The sequence below is a fragment of the Lissotriton helveticus genome, chromosome 4_1, assembly GCF_964261635.1.
Source record: "Lissotriton helveticus chromosome 4_1, aLisHel1.1, whole genome shotgun sequence".
In the NCBI taxonomy this organism is placed as follows: Eukaryota; Metazoa; Chordata; class Amphibia; order Caudata; family Salamandridae; genus Lissotriton; species Lissotriton helveticus.
In genome coordinates this window covers 767,490,030-767,498,014 of record NC_136063.1, presented here as the reverse complement: position 1 = coordinate 767,498,014, position 7,985 = coordinate 767,490,030, and the positions used below count along the sequence as shown (strand labels likewise).

At 47.4% G+C, this 7,985-nt stretch overlaps 1 long non-coding RNA gene across 1 annotated transcript; it reads right to left on the bottom strand.

Annotated features, from left to right (window-relative positions):
- Window positions 1–366: 366 nt before the first annotated feature.
- Window positions 367–2,097, bottom strand: LOC144827327 (uncharacterized). Its single transcript, XR_013610141.1, has 4 exons — window positions 2,018–2,097; window positions 1,633–1,726; window positions 1,243–1,339; window positions 367–533 (listed from the first exon to the last, which is right to left on the bottom strand). It is a non-coding gene; the product is annotated as an uncharacterized LOC144827327 (long non-coding RNA).
- Between the last annotated feature and the right edge of the window lie 5,888 nt (window positions 2,098–7,985).

The window sequence follows — 7,985 nt, the reverse complement described above, 5'->3', positions numbered from 1 at the left end:
TAGTACTGAAGCTGAGTAAGTCTAGAAGATATCCTCGTATTCCTTCACCAGCCTGTTGCTGCTATCACCTTATCCTCCCCAGCAAGTGTGTGGAATTATTGATGTCATTTTAGTCAGACATCAAGCAAAACAACACAGCCCGGGGGAAGAGGGTTAGGGTTTGTAAAATGGATGGGAATGGGGGTTTCTTTTTGGGTAGGTTTTGTTGAGAGAAGAAAAAAAAAGCAGAGCATGGACAAACAATAATTGAAGATACAGAGTTTACAGACAATCTTTGGTTACAAAGTAAAGGTAAGCACATGCAGTCACACTCATAGAATAAAAGACAACAATGGATACTGTATCTGTATTGCGTATGTTGTTGGAGTTGTCCTGTTGAAATTGGTAAGTAAGTTGCATGCAGCAAACAATTCCTCTTATTGGCGGCACTCCTCCATTCCAGCTGACGCTTCGTCCATCAATGTGGTGGTGACCACTGACAGAAGAGACACCCTGTCCACTGCCTGCCTGGCGGATGTTGACTGAAACCCGGCCTGTAATTATTGAACGGAAAACAGGAAGTGCTATTACAATACCACTGATAAATAAATAAAAGGTATGTACGCTGTGTGGTTCAAAAAGTCACACTTTGATTTCCCTAATAGACAGTACAATATTTTTGAAATTGCGTGCTCTGTCTGAGTCACCTTTCTAAGGATCAATAAGTATGGCCAAAATATTATAGCGGATCTTTCCCCTCAAGGTGGCTGTACTACTGTGTTTTAGAACAAAATTTGACCTTCCCAGCAATGCTCCCACCAAGACCCTTACTAAAGCCAGTCGCAAAAATGTAGAAGAACCCAATCATATCTCCAAAAACGATGCCTAGCAGAAAAATGGTTACAAAACGTACTTTGAAAGTAACAGTAGACCCAAATACAGACCGTGGATTGTATTCAAACCACTTGCCTGCAAGCAAAAGTATCCATAGCCAGCATCGCTCCAACAGTGCTCTACAACAACAGAACCGCGTTGCAATAGAACCCCCCTAAACACATGCAATCCTGCTGCTAGGGCTAACCCTAACGAACCCTAACTTACAAAGTGCCAAAACTGGTGTTTCCTTATGGATTTTGTCCAACTAACTTCTAGCCGGTATTAGACCTTCCCAGGAATGCCCCAGGCAAGACCCGCCAACCCACCCGCAAAAAAACACCCGACACAACACCACCAAACAGCGAAAAAGCTAAATCTCATACTTACAATGTCTCTCGGCCTTCGGTCCAAACGCGGCGCTGTGCAGCTAGGTCGTCATCATCATCATCAATCATCATAACTCCTGTTTTCCACCACGGATTTCCTGAAAAGCAAATGCAATCAAGATTAGACTGTCGCAGCAGTGCTTCGACAGAGACCCCGGCCGCAACCCACCCACGAACAGCAGGAAGCCCCCCAAAACGCTACATTGAGCAAGATGTCTGAAGAAATGGCAAAAAAAAGGCTGTTCCTTATGGATTTTGTCCAAAACACTTGTATCCGGTATTAGACCTTCCCAGGAATGCCCCAGGCAAGACCCGCCGGCGCCAACCCACCCGCAAAAAAACACGCGACACAACACCACCAAACAGCGAAAAAGCTAAATCTCATACTTACAATGTCTCTCGGCCTTCGGTCCAAACGCGGCGCTGTGCAGCTAGGTCGTCATCATCATCAATCATCATAACTCCTGTTTTCCACCACGGATTTCCTGAAAAGCAAATGCAATCAAGATTAGACTGTCGCAGCAGTGCTTCGACAGAGACCCCGGCCGCAACCCACCCACGAACAGCAGGAAGCCCCCCAAAACGCTACATTGAGCAAGATGTCTGAAGAAATGGCAAAAAAAAGGCTGTTCCTTATGGATTTTGTCCAAAACACTTGTATCCGGTATTAGACCTTCCCAGGAATGCCCCAGGCAAGACCCGCCGGCGCCAACCCACCCGCAAAAAAACACCCGACAACACCCCCAAACAGCGAAAAAGCTAAATCTCATATTTACAATATCTCTCGGCCTTCGGTCCAAAGTAACGCGCTGTGCAGCTAGGTCATCATCAATCATCATAACTCCTGTTTTCCACCACGGATTTCCTGAAAAGCAAATGCAATCAAGATTAGACTGTCGCAGCAGTGCTTCGACAGACACCAAAAATTACACACAAACCCCCGGAACCCCGCCAAAGAGCACCTCAAAGGCAAGCAAGTCAGCAAAAACGGCAAGAAATTTCCACCTCATATTTGGTCCAAAACACTTTTGTCCATTATTAGAGCTTCACAGCAATGGGCCCAAAACCGTCAACTCACCCGCAAAGAAGTACAACACCCCCACAAGTGCTGAGTCTTTCTTCATTGTGCGTAATCCAGCACTCTGCTTGGAGGGAAATCGCAGTCTGGAGGAGGAGGATAGAGGAGCATGTTCTTCAGAACTTGTGAACCTGAGGAATGTAGACTGCGGCACCTTCAAATCAATAAGCAAACAAGTGAAGACAGTTCTGATGATGGTCTTGTTTTTGGGATTAGGTGATTAAAGTTTGAATTAAATTAACTGTGCAAAACAAAGAAAGAGAGACACAAAGCACACAGGAATAAAAGTGAATAAGGACGAAAAAGAAAGTTCTTGATTGATTGTCTCATTTTCAGGGCTCGGTGTCAGGGAATAAGAACAAGATTTCGTCATCATACTCTGCGAATTCAGGCTGGATGAGGTCAGTGGCACCGAACAGAGAAAAAATCCCCTCATCTACGTTGCTGTCCTCATCGTCTTCATGTGGCGTGCTTTCTCGCACTTTGTAATCTGGTGGTATGAGGTGCTGATTCATCTTGATCATTGTCAGCCGCTCCACATTTTTGGGCGATAGGCGGCTCCGTTTGGCAGTTACAATGCCACCAGCAGCACTGAAAACACGTTCAGAAGACACACTTGCGAGTGGGCAAGACAAATAGTTTATAGCCAGGTTGTAGAGCTGTGGCCACAATTGTTTTTTGCCATGCCAATACTGCAATGGCTCCTCATTAAGAAAGACCACTGTTGAGTCATTCAGATAGTCCTGCACCATCGACTCAAGGTCATCAACTGTTCCTCCACTTTGCTTACTTTTTGCTGTGCCTGTGACATTTTTTAGAGAACCATACCCCATCAAACTTAGCCAATCCTCCTCCCCAGCCACTGTTAGTGTTGTCATTGTGTGTGGTGCAGATGATCCAGTTGCCGGTGTCTTTAACGGCTGAGAGGTCACTTGTGCCCCAGCCACAGGTGCAGAAGTGGATTCTTGTGACTGCGGATGGCCTGCTGATGCTGATGCTGATGTACTGGCTTCTCCTTCAATAACCTGCCGTTCTTTTTCAAACCTCTTGGCTGACCAGGCTAACCAATGTTTGTACTTTTGAACATCTGCATCAGCGAAAGGAAAGAATGCGTTGTCTGCCAGCGCCTTTTTGTAGCGTGGATCCAGAATAGTAGCACAAATGTAATGCTGATCTGAGTTGATGTTTTTAAGACGTTCATCACCACGTAGGCGATGTAATAATTTCTCAGACAAAATGAAATGTTTTTTTTTTTTTTCATCTTTTTCAAACTCAGAAGAAACCGCCATCAGTTGGTGCTCCAGTATGCACAACAATGGGATAGCTTTTCCCAAATTACAGTCCTCCTGGCTGACTGCACGCGTGAAGAACTCAAAAGGACGAAGCATGTCTGTCAGGCTTTTAACTATGGCCCATTGCGCCTTACTCATCCGCAGGTCCTCCTTCTGAGATGTAGCCTCTGTCAAGAAATAGTGATCGAGTACCGTATACTGCTCATGCAGACGCTCAAGCATGTAGAAGGTTGAGTTCCAACGTGTTGCCACCTCCTGGATGAGTGCTTTCACTGGCATTCCACGTTGAAGTAGCAGTCTCCGCAGATGCTTCCGGGCCTTAAAAGAATGGCTGAAATGGTTGCACATTTTGCGGCAGGTGGCCATTACCTCAAACGCTGGACTCTCTTTATCACTCAAGAATTTTTGAACTACCAGGTTGATACAGTGCGCCAAACACGGCACTCTAACATGGTGACCCTGTGACATGGCCTTAACTACATTGGCGCCATTATCCGTGGAAACATAACCAATCTTGCGTTTTAGGGGGGATAGCATTGACAACACCTTTTTGTCAAACTCTTCCAAAAGGTTTTCTGCTGTGTGACTTTTCTCCAAGGCAAACATGGCTAGTGTTGCATGTTTCCGAGCAGCTTTGAAAACTTGGTCCGGGTCAACACCTGCGTTTAGCTTTGCTATAACACCTGAAAAAGAGACCCAGTGTGCAGTGATGCACATGTAATCATCGCCTGGGCCACTGGTCCACATGTCTGTTGTCAGATGTATTGTGTGAACAGCACTCTTCTGCAAAGCTGCCCCAATCGCCTGCAGCACATCTTCATGTAGTGCTGGAACCGCAACTCTGGCAAAATAGAACCGGCTCGGAACCTTCCATTTAGGGCAGAGCGTTGCAACTAATTCAAGAAAACCTACCGCTTCTACAAAAGAAAAAGGTAGAAGGTCCACAGCTAGCATTTTAGCCAGCTTAGTGTTATACAGACGCGTCAGTGGGTGGTTGCGTTCATATGGCACGTCTGAAGTAAGCATTGTTCTAATGTTGGCCTGGACCAAGCATTTACGGGCTGATAATGACTTCGTTGACCCAATTTTGCTCGCTGGTGAACTTTTGTGCGTTGGTGTCTCACTCGCTCCAACACTCTTAGTGTGCCTCACATTGGGTGTGCTGCTGAGAGGGGTACTGGGTGTAAGGGAAGTGTTTGACACGTCTTCTTCCTGCTCGTCAACATCAGATGAAACATCAACGTTTCCTTGATTTTGGCCTTTCTTGATCGCAGCTAGGTGCGCAAACCATTGGACACCGTGCTTTCTGTCAAGATGACCACTCTGGCCGCCGGTACCATAGTTGCTACCTGGCTTACCACGACTAACTGCAAGCTTACAAAGGGTACAAATGGCAAACCTTGGATTTTTGGGACAAACAGTAAAGAAGTCCCAAACTGGGGACTTGAAGTGTCTGTGGGACCTGGAGGAGGCGGCGATACTGGTGGTGGTGGTGGTCATGAAGCTAATGCCAGATGAAGTGGAGGATCTGGATTGGCCAACTTTTGTACGTTTTCCACTTTCACCGCCACTAATTAAGGTCGAGGTTGACGCAGGTCTCTTCTTGCCAGAAAGAAATATGGAAGCGGGACGAGTTGGTGTACTACTTAACTCCAATGATTGTGGTGTTTCCACTGCCTCCTCATCGACAACATCATCATCATCATCATCACGCGCAGCAGCTCTTCGGGCTAGGGTCAAAATGTCTGTTTGCTGCATGCCCGCTGGGGCTGCAGTGACCTTTATGATGACTGGGTCGTCGTTGGCAGAGTCTTCATCAGCAGCAGTATCCGCCACTTCTTGTTGAGCCTCATCACACTCCATAAGTCTGAGACTTTGGACGAGCTTCCTTTTACGCTTAAGTACCTTTGTTGGATCATGGTGTGCCTCACTCTCAGACGGCTGTGGTGCTGGTTCCCAAGTTTGATCCGTATCATCAGAAGGAGGTGTGCTTGAAGAGGATGTAGACACCACCCTTGATCTCTTCCTTGCTAGGGTTGTGGAAGACAATGAAGGATCATCAGGAGGAGTGGCTTCCTCAAATGATACCTCGCCTTGATTGTCGATTTCCTGATGTGCCCCTACTTCGGGAGGAACAACTATTGTGGGCACTTGTTGTGACCCTCCATGCACCTCTGCATGCGCATCTCCTTGCGCTGCCTCTCTTTCCACATGTACTTGGGTTTGTACTTGCACATGTGATTGTTGTTGCCGCTGTGGTTGTTCAACACTCGTCAGATGAGCTACAACAACCTGTGTTGATTGAGGGACATTGCTGCTGCTTTCTTGCGATGAGCCAACATCACTGGTCGATGGTGATTGAAGAAGTATACTGGCTGCCTCTGCAGCACTCAAGGGCTTGGACTTAAGTTGGCGTGGTGGTGGTGGTGGCACTGAGCCCAATGGAGCGGGGGTGCTGCTGCCAGCTTGGTCCCCAGCAGATCCCGCTGCAGCTGCTGCAGGCATACTTTTTTTTTTACTCACAAAAAAAGGGGACGGGCGGCACACCAGTGTCCTTGGTAACTTGCTTCTTCTGCTCCTTACTGGCACCTTTCTTGCTAGAGGAGCTACGGGTTACTTTTTTTGGGGCCATCTTCTTCAGAGCAGGTCAGCAGGCAGCAGTTGCACGAGTTGCAGAGGGTTCTGTGTCCAGACGTGACGTCGCGTGACGTTATGCTGCACACACCGCTGCAGGACTTCTTCCTGGCACTGGTGGTTCTATTGAGTCTTCTTGTGCACCTAAAAGCAATGGAAGACAGAGGAACATCAGTTCAGTTATACACCCCAAAAAATCGACAAAACACAGAAAAATGAGCACAATCCCATGCCATTCATGATGTTTACATTGAAGACACCCCACAGAAAGACTAGGGACATGCAAGTATGCAACACTCACTACCCCTGGGCATAAGGGATGAAAAGTAGGCAAAATAAGTGCAGGCCTCAGACACTGCCTCTCCTCAAAATGGCCCCCTTACACCCCAAGCACATGTTGCCTGTACCAGCCAGCACTCAAGATGGCCACCACCACCACCCACATGGCCAGTCCACATCAACAGTACACCCCCAAAAAACAGAAAAACAGCCAGAAATCACCACAATCCAATGCCATCCATGATGTTTACATCAAAGAGAGTGAGACAACACCACAGGCACACTCAGTCCATGCACCACCACCACCCCTGGGCAAGCAAAAGGCCACACCAGCAGCCCCCCAAAAACGACAAAAAACAATAAAATAAGCACAATCCCAGCCCATCCATGGCCTCAATTATGTTTAAATTCAAGAAGACACCCCACAGAAAGACTAGGCCCATGCAACACTCACCACCCCTGGGCAAAGGGCCACACCAGCAGGCCCAAAAAAACGACAAAAAACAATAAAATCTGCACAATCCCAGCCCATCCATGGCCTCAATGGTGTTTAAATTCAAGAAGACACCCCACAGAAAGACTAGGCCCATGCAACACTCACCACCCCTGGGCAAAGGGCCACACCAGCAGGCCCAAAAAAACGACAAAAACCAATAAAATCTGCACATTCCCAGTCCATCCATGACCTCAATGGTGTTTAAATTCAAGAAGACACCCCTCAGAAACACTAGGCCCATGCAACACTCACTACCCCTGGGCATAAGGGATGAAAAGTAGGCAAAATAAGTGCAGGCCTCAGACACTGCCTCTCCTCAAAATGGCCCCCTTACACCCCAAGCACATGTTGCCTGTACCAGCCAGCACTCAAGATGGCCACCACCACCACCCACATGGCCAGTCCACATCAACAGTACACCCCCAAAAAACAGAAAAACTGCCAGAAATCACCACAATCCAATGCCATCCATGATGTTTACATCAAAAAGAGTGAGACAACACCACAGGCACACTCAGTCCATGCACCACCACCACCCCTGGGCAAGCAAAAGGCCACACCAGCAGCCCCCCAAAAACGACAAAAAACAATAAAATAAGCACAATCCCAGCCCATCCATGGCCTCAATTATGTTTAAATTCAAGAAGACACCCCACAGAAAGACTAGGCCCATGCAACACTCACCACCCCTGGGCAAAGGGCCACACCAGCAGGCCCAAAAAAACGACAAAAAACAATAAAATCTGCACAATCCCAGCCCATCCATGGCCTCAATGGTGTTTAAATTCAAGAAGACACCCCACAGAAAGACTAGGCCCATGCAACACTCACCACCCCTGGGCAAAGGGCCACACCAGCAGGCCCAAAAAAACGACAAAAAACAATAAAATCTGCACAATCCCAGCCCATCCATGGCCTCAATGGTGTTTAAATTGAAGAAGACACCCCACAGAAAGACTAGGCCC